This window comes from Manacus candei, unplaced genomic scaffold (genome assembly GCF_025592945.1).
Source record: "Manacus candei isolate 608988 ecotype Guabito, Panama unplaced genomic scaffold, ASM2559294v1 h1tg000007l, whole genome shotgun sequence".
Lineage (NCBI taxonomy): Eukaryota > Metazoa > Chordata > Aves > Passeriformes > Pipridae > Manacus > Manacus candei.
In genome coordinates, this window is record NW_026138055.1 from 2,822,268 (window position 1) to 2,835,644 (window position 13,377).

General features: G+C 40.5%; 1 protein-coding gene across 5 annotated transcripts in view; it reads left to right on the forward strand.

The window, feature by feature from the left end:
- Positions 1 to 13,377, forward strand: part of KLHL29 (kelch like family member 29) — a 392,600-nt gene that overhangs the window by 268,970 nt on the left and 110,253 nt on the right. The window lies entirely within an intron of this gene.

The window sequence follows — 13,377 nt, forward strand, 5'->3', positions numbered from 1 at the left end:
ATGAGCCCTGGGCTTTCCACTATTTATGGAGTAAGATAATTGACTCATAGTCATATTTGCATACCAACTACAGATGTTAGCTCTTCCAAATTTGCCTTGAGTCAGACCTTGTCCAGCACTGTGGTTAGGTGGGTGCACTGCTCAGATTAGCCCTTTTGTTGTTATCTGTGTTCCCTGAATCCACTGCAATACAGTCATCACAACCAGACCCATCCATTATGACTCCACTGGTAGTTTTCACTTGAGCAGAATTATAGGAAATAAAGGTCAGACTGGGGAAAGGGGAAGAGCATATTGTCACGGGATTAAAGAAGAAAAATTGAGAGTGATAATATGATCACACCTGTGAGCTGGTATAGTTGTGTCCAGACTAGGAATTGTAGTGAAATAATAACTTTGACTGGGGAAAAAAACATCTAGTAAATGAAATGTTTTTATAAGGAAGTTTGGATGCACAGAGCTGTTCTGGATTCCACAGATTCCAAGCTCCTCAAGGAGGCATTGGCACAGGCCATAGTAACTCTGGGGATGCATGCAGATAGATACATAAGTATAGGGTCCCAAATGAAACCATTATCTTGTCAATGATACGGAGTGCAGAACTATCTTTAGCAGAGGTTACTATGATTTTTCATAAAAGAACATGGAATTTAGTGACGGTTTTATTATTTAATGTCACATCACTGTTAAAAAGTAAAAAGGAAGCCAGAAGAAGGATAAAGTACAAAAAACTTCACATGAAAATATTGTTCACTTCCGATGGAAACTATAGACAGCTAGCAGGGAAGGATCTGGAGTTTCTTCAGTTCTTGGCATTGAAAGATTTTGATAGCAGCAGTTTAAAAGTTATCTGTTGCAGCAAAACAGCATCTCAGAAATGAGTATAGCCATGATGACATGATAACTCTGGGCTGCTGACTTACTGCACAGACCCATGTGTATCAGCGAGAGTTAAAATCAAAGTGAACCTCTGTTTTGAACTTCCTTTTTCTGCAGCATTTGAGTCAGATCTTCAGCATTTCATGTCTCGCCGTGTGGGGTTGTAGAGGTCACTTCTCGGGCCCCATTGACCCCATGCAGATTTATTGTGGAATTGTTTCAGTCAAAACTGAGCTTTGAAGCATCGTGCAGGTTGCCTGGTGACTCCTGCAAAGCGCTGACCACCCCAAGTCTGAGGGAAGAGATACCTGTGTGGAGCTGAGCTCTATTAAGGGTTATAAAGCTGGGATGGGTCTGAATGATAGAAGGAGTTTTGGCAGGCTGTTAGCTTTCATCATCTGGGAAAATGGGAATGTTTATTAATAAGAACCTTTGACATGAAATGCATGATATGTACCCCCTGTGCTAGGCCCATGATTAATAATATTAATTATGGAGAGATCATTATAGTCTCATGGGGATGTGATATGTAATTCAGCCAGAATTTCATTGTAAATTAGCATTAATGTCCACTTTAAGTACAGTAGCTATCTATAGCAATGCAGAAGGAACTGCAGTCGGTATGTACAATAACATCACCTCCTTATTAAATGATGGCAGACTTTTACTTCAAAGAATTATAGACCTATTAGCATTTCTCCTACATTAAATCTTTTCTATGGTTGTCAGTGTAATATCTGTTGCAACCTGCCTTCTAGTGCTATTAAAACTTTCCTTGGTGGTGTTAGAAGAGTCCAGCTCCTTGCTGATTTGAAAAAGGAACCAGATAATTTTGAAATCCAGTTCGAAGTAGTCTTGATTGCAGTTTCATTAGCAATTAAAAGAGCATGTAACCTAATGGTTTTTCCACCCTGGTCCAGAGAAATTATGCACAGTGGGCAGCTCTTCAGTTGGTGTAAACCATCAACGATGTAATGAAAGCAATGAACCTTCACTGATTTGCACTGAGAATCTTGCTTGCTCCAAATTGTTCGAACATATGCCTTCCTAAGGCTATGCTTTATTGTTAACTTGTTTAATAATGAAAAAATAGTTCATATTACTTGGAATTCCTTTTCCCTAGCTTGCCTTCCAGGAATACCTTGTGAAACTACCACTGTCTGGCCTCAGTTTCCTCCGAACCACATGTGCCAATTCACTTACCTTCATACAAATGACCATTATATATATAAACACGGTTTCTTTTCAGCCTTATGTAGCATCTCAGAAAACAGCAGATACTTGGAGCCACTGCCTTCCTGTGCTGGATCCTGGAAATGGCTGGGAAGACCATAGCTGTGGTGACCCCAAATATGTATGCCTTTAAGCAGCTGGGGAAGCAGCTGGTGTCTCTGTGGGAGGGAAGCACCATGCAGATGCCAGAAATCGGCTGAAGGACAGAGTCTTCATTAAAAGACTGTGTGTATGTTAAAATACATGGGTGGATAAATAGGGATCTGGAAAGAATAGGAGAGAAGGGTACAAAACCAGGTGGTTTTTTTTCTTTTGAAGGAAGTTGCAAGGTGGAGGAGTTATTATTCCCACTTATTTGTTTGGATTGCAGAGTTTTAGAAAAGCAAGCCTGGAAGGGGCCTCGTGGGTCATTGTGTCCCATCTTCTGCAGTCATGGGTGACCCTGTGTGAAATGCCTTTTAGGAGAGTCAAGGTTCACTTGCCTTATGTTCCAGTGCATACCAGGGGCCACAGAATTTTTCCTCTGAAATTTGTCACCTGTAGTGAAAGATAGAAAGTCACAGCTGTATGGTGCCAAGGAATAAAACTGGAAGAAAACTAAAGAGCATCACCAGCAGCTTAGATCCTCAGAGTTTTCTGTTTGGGAATGTGTTCAGTTCTGTTGAGTTGCCTACTCAAACCAGAGCCAGCTCGAGAGAATTGTAAATCTGAGTCGCTGTGCAAGCGGCTGTGCTGGAGAGCGGGGTAGGAGCCTGCAGCCATTTGGCACCGGAGGATGTGGGTCGGTGAGATCCGGCACCTGTTGGGCTCTAAACACTCTTCTTAGAATCCGTGCAGCTGACTGGCTCCTGGGGAAAAGGCAGCAGCTGCCAGGCAGCAGTGGTTAAATATAGGAAATGGAGAATGCCACATCCAGCTGGAAAGGAAAAGAGGGAGACAGGAAAATTCTTGGTCAAGAGAGCCCTGGGGTGATCAAGGATCAGAGGCTTTTATACCCTCTGTTTTCTCTCTTGTCTGCAACTGTACCTACACTTGCACACTACATCAGCCTCAAATAATGCCCAACATTGTTTGGCACTGACTGTATTAATGGGTGTCATTTCTGAAATGTTTTGGAGGAGCATGTGAGGGCCCTGCCTCTCACTGTGAGTCAAGTATAGTTGCTGAGATGTGTTGTCCTTAATTTGACTTGATTCTTAGTAGCACTTTTAATAGCAAAAATGCTGTGAAAAGCTTAAATGTGAAGCAATAGAGCTTTAGCACAGATGGAAGTTTGAAAAGGACATTCAACCTTCTCTAATCTTCAACTGAGATCAGCAAGTAAAGCAAAAGGAAGGACACCCTGAAAGATAATATTTTTCATTGTGATAATCTGCAGTACTTTAATTTCACCCAGGCATTTACATGGCCCCTTTATTGAAGAGTCTGAGTGTTCTTTTTGCTTGAGCTGAAGGACTGTTAAAAAGAAGCAGAAAAGCAAACCCCTTTGCTTAGCCACTTTTCAGGTGGTGTCAGACAACTTCACAGAAAGAGAACAATGTGAAGTTGAGGAAGCTCAGCTACAGATTGGAAGATTATCCCTATTCTTCAGACAAACAAAACAAAAGGTAAGAAGAAAGAACAGAATATAAGAGAGATACTCCTGTTTTGTTTTATTCACATGCTGCACACGTACTCCTCATAGAGGCTCACAGCACTCAGGTATGGCACAGCCCCTGGCCCTGGTGTCCCTCTCCGTTCCATGAGGACATCAGGCCAGCACACACTCCTCTCTTCCCACACCTTCTCCTTCACACTGGGCTGCAACAGCTCAAGCTGGCTGAGCCTGTCGTGGTGATGATATCATGCAGCTAAATTAATTCCAAAGCTGGTCATGCTTGGAATCAGTTAGACAGGAGACAAAAAAGGAAGCTGAGAAAGGGAGAAAAATGGACCAGGTGTGAAACACCGTGCAAGGAGAGGGAGTAGTGGGCATGGTCCTAAAGGTGCCTTAGGGTTTGGTTTAACACAGAGGGGCTGAGGTGACAGGAGCACCACAACCCTGCAGGGATCCCTTCTGTCTCTAGCTATCCATACAGGGTTTCACTGTCTGCCTCTTGGCCATTCAACAAGACAGCATCCAGAGCTCAGGAGGAGTGTTCCTTTCCATTTCAAGGACAACACTTAGACATACATAAAGATTCTGTGGCTTAATATACAGCAACCATCTCACTTTACCTTTTCCTCGTTCCCTGGCTTGACCTTGCTGTGGAGCAAAACCCAGGCCCAGGAATGAGCAGTGCTGAGCAAGCATCACGTTCACCGCTCACAACCTCAGCATCTGCTGCAAGTTTGGGCCAATAAATCACAAATGCTGGGAGGAAAGGACCACCTCCTACCGTGTGTCCTGACAGCAGTTCCCACAGTGGGCATCTGATCCTTGACTGAACCTCAAGGCACTGCCATATGCAAATAGTAGTAATCTCTGGTTTGTTGTTCCTCCAAAGGCGGATGCACCTGCATGTGTCTGTCTGTTTGGAAGCTTAAATAAACCCAGTTGAGGTTTGTTTGCTTTTGCAAGCTTGATTCATCAGCTTGATTTTTCAGAATGTGTAAAATACTTCCCAGTTGCTCAGAATGGCTTTTTGCTTTCTTTCTTCCAAATTTGCCTTAGAGAAGGCTTTTTAAAAATACATAGATTTTAATCTTTTTATATCTTGGATACTGGCCTGCAGAATTGTAAAACATTTCACTTCTAACTCTGATATTTGGAGGGTTTTTTCCATTGTTTCTAACATAATCATCTCAGAGACACCATGAACAACATAAAAAAGAGTTTTATTACAACTTTTTATGTTGAACCAGGTATAAGGAAAGGAACGAGGACTTTGGTAAACCATGGTATTTTAGGAGCTTCTTTATGAAGCCACTCAGACAAACTTCAATATAGTAATCCCTAGCAGGGCCATCAGAATTGCAGCCTCTACCAACTTTAACACCTTGTCTGCAAGTTACCTTGTTTATTTTGTACAGCTGCTCTGTTATACTGTTGTTGCATTATTTTTGCTTACATACAAATAACTTACAGCTAACATTTATAACAGGAAAAAAGAAAGTAAAAGGTCACTGCACCAAACAGTCTGTAAATTATGAGTGCCTCTTTGGTCCTGCAGCCAAAAATAGTGCTTTTCGCTGAAGTCAGTGGGACTGTATTCTTCCTAAATTGCTGTACCTGATCAAAAGCATTTGCAGAGCCAGGACCCACACTGTTATGTGAGACTTCAACTACTTCAGCTACAGCAGGGAAAATTATGATTAGGTCCTTGAATCTGTTTCTAAGTGCTGGTCCTAGCTTTTCCACATACACTGTTAGCTCTTGAGTAGCTCACCAACTGGCCTCCATCTGTCATCATTGGAGAAAGGCATTGATAGAGGGCTGGCCATCTTCTCTGCTGATTGTACAGCAAATTTCAGCAACTGGCTTGGGATAGAGGTATGTCATTTGGATGTTGAGTTACAAGCCTGGTACTTCTTGCAAGACTGTCTTGCAGATCTCAGTTTCCTCATCTTATCCATAGTTAAGGGGAAGAGGTGCTTTATGGTTATTTTAGATTTCAAGGTCTTCTTTCAAAATGCAAGGCTTGGGCTTCTGTGTTTCTATTAGAAGTTATTTGAACAGTTCAGAGTTCCCTTCCAACCTAAATTATTCTGCACTTCTATGAGTCTAAATTTTTGAACACTTCCTTAAAATTAAAATTAGGTGGGGAAAAGCATAACTTTCAACTAGTCACAGAGCTACTTTAAATCTCTTCTTTGAAAATTTTCCTTTGGCTGGTCTCTGAATTGTGCAGTTTGCCCTTCAGGACCCATATGCTCTCTCTCGGCATATCGGGTTTTTAGAGATAGGAAAAAATTGCTAGAAATATATTTTTCTACCCAGAACACAAATTTAAGAGACACTGTCTTCCTGTGTGCAATCCCATTAGACTTCCTGTATGTTCCCGTATGAGAAGCTGGAATGTTTGATGCTGAAGTCAGTACTACCTGGATATTTTGCATTAATTAGGCCCCTCAGACCTCATCTACACTAATAAATTAAGTATGTGTGTGATGAGTCCCTGCTACAGACATCCAGCTGGCACAGCACAACTTGCATCCTTCTTGTTAAAATCATGTACTCATCGAGAGAGGGTGCCTGTGTGTAAATAGTCTGTTGGGAATGATCCCTGTCCATTTTGGAAAATGTTATTTGGCCTAGGCCAAAACCACATGAGTGGCAGAGACAACTGTGTTGTAGTGGAGAAAAGTGTTCCCTGGCAATCTTGGAATTTCTAGTACAGATGTACCCTCAGGGAGCCTATGCTTACCAACTCCTGTTCCAGAGTTCCAAGTAAAGGCACAGTCTTCCCTCTTCTCTGTGCATACTGGTTTCATTCCTTTGGGTTTTGGTTCCTTTTTTTTTTTTTTTTTTGCTCTTACTCCATACTCACTCTTAAAATGGTTTAGGTTTCATTTTGTTGCAAATTTTGCTTATTACCCCCTATTTCATTGGGTTTCTATGATGCTTTCCATCAGATCTTCCTAATTCATTAGGACTAGGAGTGACAGCATGCTGTTCCTTCAGCCCACATACGGACAGCATCAGATGGACAACATCCTCTGTAATACCATCTGCCAGCAGAGAAGCTGAACCTTTCACTTCCAATCCTGGCTCCTTGCCCAAATTAAATAATTGAGTGTAGAATGACCACCATGGTTTCTGTGAGTTAACCGCTAGAGGGAGGAAGGGCAGTCTTAGCTTATTTCATTTTTACAGACTTTGTACTGTACAAAATTTCTTATATTTTACACATCTAGTTTTTGTAGTCCTTCTCTTTTTTATAAACTAAAACCAGTTTTTATACAACCCTTACTTGTCGCATCCTTATTAGTGTGTTCGTTATGGGCTGTTCATCACAGACACTGTCTCATGGCTTTGTTTTTATGAGGCATCTAGTAAACTGTCACAGTGTTTGCAGAACATATATTGCATTTGCACATGGTATGAAATAGTGGATTTTGGAGTTCATTTTAGTAGCCAGTCCTCCAACTATTCCTCCTCCATAGCTTTAAGCGCAGCAGAAGTGGAAGGCAGTCAAACATTGCAATGGCATGTTATTTCATGTAAGGATTTTTTTCTCTGCTTTCAAAACTAAAAAACTACTGCCAGCAGTGGGAATTGATCAAACCATAACATTTGTGTGTGACACCCTAATAGATGCTATAATGCCCTTAGCTTGGCTTACAACATGGCAGCTAGACAGGCATATTAGCCGCATCCTTTTACATGCAGACCTTGCTGTTAAATCCTGTTTGGCTAATCTTCCCTTAGGGGAAATTGGATTTCGGCCCCTCTCCCACCTCAAACCCCACTGTAAGATATAAAATTGGTTTTTTAGAAGTCTCTTTTTCTCTAAGGCACTTTAATTGGCATAAGGCAGTTGCTCCTATAGAGAGACTATCGATTAGCATTTTTATTTTGCTATACTTTAAAGTACACCACTTTCAAAAGCATTTCATGAGCTACCAAGGCAATAAACCTCACAGTAAAAGGCCAGAATTGGGACTGACTTGGCTTACTTTCTCCTACTGGTCTCGTTTGGTTTATTTCTTTATTTTTAAAACTGGCAAATGGCTGAAGCTGTTTTTCGTCAACCTTCTCACCATCTCTTCAGTGAAACCCAAGCTGGACATTGGAGTCAGTGTTAAGTGCACAGCAAGATCTGCCTCTGGGGTTGAAGGACCCAAAGTTCCAGATACCTTTGTCCAGAGCAGCATGTTCTTCAGTGCCTATGTCAGGAAAAAAGCAGGCACAGTCTGTGCTTTGTCTTCCCCTCCTTCCCCAGCTTTGCAGTTGCTGACAGTACCATGGCACCAACCCTGAGGAAGTGGGACAAAGTCATTAGATAAAAAATAGATTGGGGGGATTTTTCTGCAAGAAAATATGCATGCGTCTTAACATCTCATTTGATATTTCCAACATACTTCATTAGAGTTCCTGAAATGTCTTTAATGTATTATTTTATCTCTGAAAAGATGTTAAAATGCTTCTTTTAGTCCTCAACACCTATTTGCAGCATGAGTACATTGGTGACCACTCTAAGGGCTTTGTTCCTTTAGGCTTTCTTTGTTCCCAGAAATTAAATAAGTTACAATTTTAAATGTGAAAGTCCCTGAAGTTAAGTCTGTCTCATGTCTGTGTCAAACTCAGTTTTCTCTTAGTTAATGGGTTACTGACAGCCTGAAGTCAGGAAGTTATATGCATTCTAGCTGCAGAGCATGTCCCAGATGCCTCGTTTTTTCAATTTATCTTTTGTCTTCTACTGCCTGTCGTATCCTAAAAGCAAAAATAACATTTGGCCTCTTTCTACTTGCCAGCATCAGTGAAAATAAAATTTAAGTATGTAGATGGCAACACTATGTGTTTGAAAACAAGTTTATTCATTAAAGCAAATGCTCAAGTTGCCAGAGCTTTGTAGCAGTGGAGTACATGAGTACTCAAGAGCAGAAAATGTTGAGTGAAAACAATTTGGTGATCCCAGTCCAATCTTGTTACGTTACTTATCATCAAAATCCAGGTCTTGGAGGCAAAATAATTTTGACCTAAGACAAAGCAATTGTGTATTTACTCTGTGATTTCTTTTATAGAAACTGTTGTGGGAGTGCATTGCTTTGCCTGGATCTTGTGCTTAGTGGTACTTTGCATCCATCTATGCCACTGAGACAGATTTAATTTTAGAGTGTTTCAGAAGTGCCTTTTCACCAATCAGACATTAGCTGTACGAAATCACCATGAACTGCTTTGCTTTCTCAGCATGGCTCAGCTTTATCCTCAGTCAATAGACATCTTATCAATCCTTGTTCAAAGACATTCCCTTGCTTCCCCTGGGCTAGTGCTGGTGATAGATAAAAAGTCTGCAAGCTTGAGTTGTGATTTGTTAGTCCCAAGTTATTTGAGGCAAATGGATAATAAACAAATTTTGAAAGTCCACCCAGTTCATTAAAATTTGAAGCAGTCATTTGAAAGTGCGTTGGGGTTTCAGAGGGCTCTCAGCTTCACAGCATGGCCCATGATGATGCATGTGCAAACCAAAATGTAATATAAAGTACACTTCTTTCATCTTCACAAAGAGGTTTTATCATACAGCCTTAAAGACCTTTAGATCTTTCTACATCTGAAAAGAAGATCCAACATATCTTGGAATTTCTCAGTATAGATTCAGAACCCCTTTAGCGACTATTCCTTTGAATATCTGGGTTAACTCTCATTTTTGTTTTCTATTAAAGTTTCTTCTTTTATTACCTTTATACTTACAAAGGTCATTAGAGGATTATCCCTAAACTTTAGAATATGAGCAGTTTCTAACAGCTCCTGCTATTTCTCTTCCTATGGTTAACTTGACTTTTCACTTGAACCAAAAAAATAATTCTTATCATTACTTTATCTTAATTCTAAAAATTTCCCTGAAGAACATCTTCAGTTTTCTTTAGTATCAGTGTGACAGTCTTCCACCTCAGATCAGACAAATGAAAGGTTTAATAAGAACAATTTTTCCTTGTTAAAATTAAGAACATTCTACAGCTGTGGGTCAAGACTCCTGTTTTAGAAGTAATCGTAATCTGTGTGTGTGTGCCAAACTAGATTTCTTTCCCCATCCACTAAGCTTTCAGGACAACCATTAGTCTCAAATAAACAGCCATTTCCAACTGGGAAAATTACAGAGAATTTCAGAGAAGACTGGGCCATCTGAGGATGCTCCAATACAAAAAGGCAAATGTGAAAACATCTAAAACAGAGGGAACTTTAATCTCGGGGGCCAACATGCAAAGAAGTTGAGAGAAGTGAATGTGTATCAGCAATGGTGTTAATGTTTATTATTGGAATGCAATGACTGGAAAAGTACAGGTAAATGGTGAAATGTGATGCGTCTGCCATCTGGTTTAGTCCATCAGAAATCCAGATACACTGTCATGGAGAAACTGTTCTGCTGCTGTCTTACTTGCCATTACTGTGAATGAAAAGCTTCTATAGGCAAATTAGTCAGATGTTACCTGTCCTGCATGCCTGTTGTAGGGCCTGGGATCATAAAATTCCCCCAGCCTGATCAAGATTCCCAGAACACTGCAGCAGAGGAGTGCCAGAATATTTCCTGAGCTAATTTGAAAGATTCTGACTGTGGATTCTGCCTTGTCCTCCTTCTGTTCCTCCTCCTCCTCCTTCTCCTATTCCTCCTCCTTCTCCTCCTTCTCCTCCTTCCCTACCAACTTTTTTACTTTGTTAGAACCCACCCACTACAAAGAGATTTGGAAGACATAGCTCTCAGATTACAGTTTCCATGTTGTTGTTCATCAAAGGTTGCAATAAAAGTCTCCAGAAATAGACTAATGAGGGCAGAATTCTGGAGGGCCCCTGTCTGTCAGGATACCAGAGGCTCAGGAATGCCAGTGGAATATAAGCAGATCACAAAGCAGTGATAGGAATTCATTGTATAACATTGGAAATTCAGCTGAGTGAATAAATATACTGTCTTTCTGCCAAAGTATTTATGGTGTTTGAAACTAAGGGAGTGTTTTAATGGAAAAATTACATTATAAGGCATAGAGCTATTATAGTCCTCCCTAACAGTGCAGGTGATCTCATTTATGATTATGAGAGGTGGAGAGAAAATCTACAGACACAAAGGTTTTATTTTTGTTTAGCTGAAGGAAGCAAGGCATGTATGGGTATGTCTCAGAAACAGATGTGCACAAAAATGTATGCATGATTTACAGCAATTATGTGTGTAAACTTGATAGTAATGCATGTGGCAGATGACTAAAGACCTAAGGGATAGTTTGCATATGCAAAATTATCCACTGATTCTTTGGACCCAGTTTTCACACTGTGATGTGACCAGATTAACTCCCACCACTGTGGAACTGAGATCCTTAGAGAAAACTGTAGGGTTTTACTATTCTGTGATTCTCTAATCTCTTTAAACAAACATTCTATTTCATCAACCTGTGTTACATATAAAAAAGGTAAAGAAGAGTTAAAATAGCTAAATTGAAACAGTGCTCTCAGCTGTCTGCCTTGCTATCATGTGTTATACAGTAGTTAGATCTTATTTTTAGAAAAAAAGTAGAAGAAATTCTGCAGGAGGCACTTGCAGGACCTCTCCTAGGCTTATATAGCTTATTGCTTTCATTTGAAATCTCCTTCTATTAATATTTCATAATTTCAGAGTAGAAAGAAATCCATATGGCAGAAGGATGAGAATAACAGGATTTTCTCTTTGTTTACTTTTTATGCAGGGTAGCTGGAAAGGTAAGTAGTGTTTCTCTGGGAGTAGGGAGGATTTGATTGATTTTTTATAAAGGTTTTCTATGTTATTGCCATTTCAGCATGTTCACTTTCATCCAAAATCAGTTCATCTTGTATTGAGAACTGAAAGAGATTTCTAAGACTTTTATAAGGTCTGAAGTTTAAATGATCAGAGTATTTTGATATCACTGGGTCTCGCTATTGTTCCACTATTTTTTAATTTGATTAGTCCATATAAGCTGAAGTTTGCAAGGAGTTCCTGTTCTCAGAGACTGTCATTTTTCCCCCAATTTCGTTAAATACCTGATGAACAGAGAAGAGAGGATTCTACATTACCTCATATGTTCCACTGAGGAAATGTGGAACATCTCAGGTGCATTAGGAAAGCCTCACTTCTATCAGAGTCTTCATGAAAACTGGAAAATGCAACCACAAGTCTCTGTCTTTAGAAAACCATCCTTGCATGCTCACAGACCGACTTTTTTTTCTAAGTTGATTGTCTGGTGGTCAAATATTGCTCCCCCTACATTACACTGATATATTGAGTGAGGCATTTGGCTTTTTGACTAATAAGCATAAAATGTAAGTAATTGCAAGGGTACCAAGAAATCTTAGTTACGAAAGATCAGTGAAGATACTTGAAGTTAAGTATCTGCAGAGGACATATTTTACCATCAGACTTTTAGGTGGAAAACGGGGCTGACACTGTGCAAGGCCCCAGCACACTTGCTGGCTGGAACATGTCCCTTCCCACTCAATCCCCCACTCTTTAGACAAGGAGGCCAAGACACAAAGTTATGGTGACTTGCTAAGGTTCACAGGGCAAATCTGTCACACGGCTTTGAATCACAGCACTTGGTCTCAGCAATCTGCTCCTCTCTTCCGAAATGAGAGTAACACATGTTCACACACATACTCATTTAGATCTCAGTCCCTAACACTGATTTACCAACAGGGTTTCAACTTCTCCTCCCAATATTCCCACACATGCTCCATATTTTCCTCCATGTAGGACAGAGTAAGTGCCATCACAGTCCTGCAACAACCCCTGAATAGCTCTGCAGGCATTCAGCTTGACATGTGGGAGTTCTGCAGGGAATATATGTTTGTGGAGGATTAGGGACTTGGAGTAGGTGGCACTTCATGATTTTACTGGCCGAACGATTCAAGCTGCCTTTACAAATTACCCATCAGGATCCTACTGCATTTTTCTGGAGGCTGCATTAGTTTGAGTAATCTTGAATGTGGAATGAGTTCTTGTTATTCTGACTCCAAAATTGTTTTCTCTGGGGTTGGATACCACAGTTTCTGCTAGTCTGTGATGCTAGTGTTTATGTTGTTACCATGTGATTATATTCTTATTCTAAAATGACAGTAAATAAAAAATCTTCAATGTAGAGAATGAGGACAAGTTGGACAAGGATGCCTGCTAAATTACTTTCCATTCCTGTGGTGGTTTCTCTGTGATTGGATTAAAAGAGGTTGTCAGTGTATGCTTATCCTGTCCCCTGGCTAGGTATAAATAAAGGCTTGGCAGGTTCTAGTACAGCATCTTGTTTAACCTCTACAAGTACCAGTATTTACTCAGAAATTTAAAACAATGCATTCAGCCTTCTCTTACTGGAGGGCAGCAGGAGTACAAAGTGGCCAGTCATGTCCATGGCATGTCAGGTCTCCCCATGGGCTTTCCCTTTCATTATCTCTTGCTGTCTCCTTTTGTTTAATGTAAGAACTGAATTATGAACTGCTCAGGAATTCCAGACCCATTACTGCAGTTTGCTTTGCAGAGAGCTCTCTTTTAGGTATTCAGTGCTCGCTTTCTCTTACCCCCCAGACTGGAGCTAGAAATGAGACATTTGTCATTCTGTATTTTCCAGCAGTTGGGCATTGTGACAGCCACACGCACAAATTTGTGGAGTTGTGTCCATGCTTTTGTTATGCTA